The sequence below is a fragment of the Pararge aegeria genome, chromosome 17, assembly GCF_905163445.1.
Source record: "Pararge aegeria chromosome 17, ilParAegt1.1, whole genome shotgun sequence".
In the NCBI taxonomy this organism is placed as follows: domain Eukaryota; kingdom Metazoa; phylum Arthropoda; class Insecta; order Lepidoptera; family Nymphalidae; genus Pararge; species Pararge aegeria.
In genome coordinates, this window is record NC_053196.1 from 10007501 (window position 1) to 10008401 (window position 901).

Below are 901 nucleotides of genomic sequence, written 5' to 3' on the forward strand. Positions count from 1 at the left end.
AGGCAGCTGGTAATCCTGATGATGAGATACCTACCTAACAAGTTATGAAGGAAATTAAATTATATCTATGGGTGGGTATGTATGTTTGAACGTGATATTAGATTTTTTGTGGAAGGAACTATACCTACTTATCTATATTACTATAGAATAAGATCATACGGCCCACAGATATCTCGGGTGAACACGCAGGGTACAGCTAAGTTACTACATAATTATACATTTATATAATTATATATTATACAATTTAATTACTAATTAGGTATAGATAATTCATCCCAAACAAACATAGGTAAGTAGGTAGGTACCTACTTAGACAATATTAATATGTAGCCTTAATGGTTGTCTTATTACTTACCTGCTCGTACCTCTACATATTTCAAGGAATCTTTGATCCATTTTGGTGGATATACTAATAATTTACGTAGTCTATTTTTTAATAGTGTTACTTCCAAAAGGAAAACTGTTTCTGTTGAAAATTTTAAAATAATACCTACCTATTTATTGTTATAATTTTTGTTTGTAATTAGGTAGGTTTGATATTTACTAGTCTTTGCAGTTTGCACGTATATTTGTTGTGTAACTAGTTCGTCAGGTAGTCATACCAACCGGTTTTATTCAACAAACCACGTACGTAATAAACGGGTATATCTGTTTTACTTACACAGATATAGGTATGTGAGTGTTAATTGTTATATATTTTTTTTTGATTTTTTTTCTATAAATACTATCTATTGAAGTGTAACTTCATTAGAATCGTTGTGATTTCAAACCGCATGCAACGGAAAAAACGACAGGTAAGAGACACAAATACAAAAATGTGTAGGATGAAGCCGGCAAAGAAATATACATACTTTTTTATCTGTTTTTTTCCTATTAAAGTTACCAAGGAAACCGAATAATC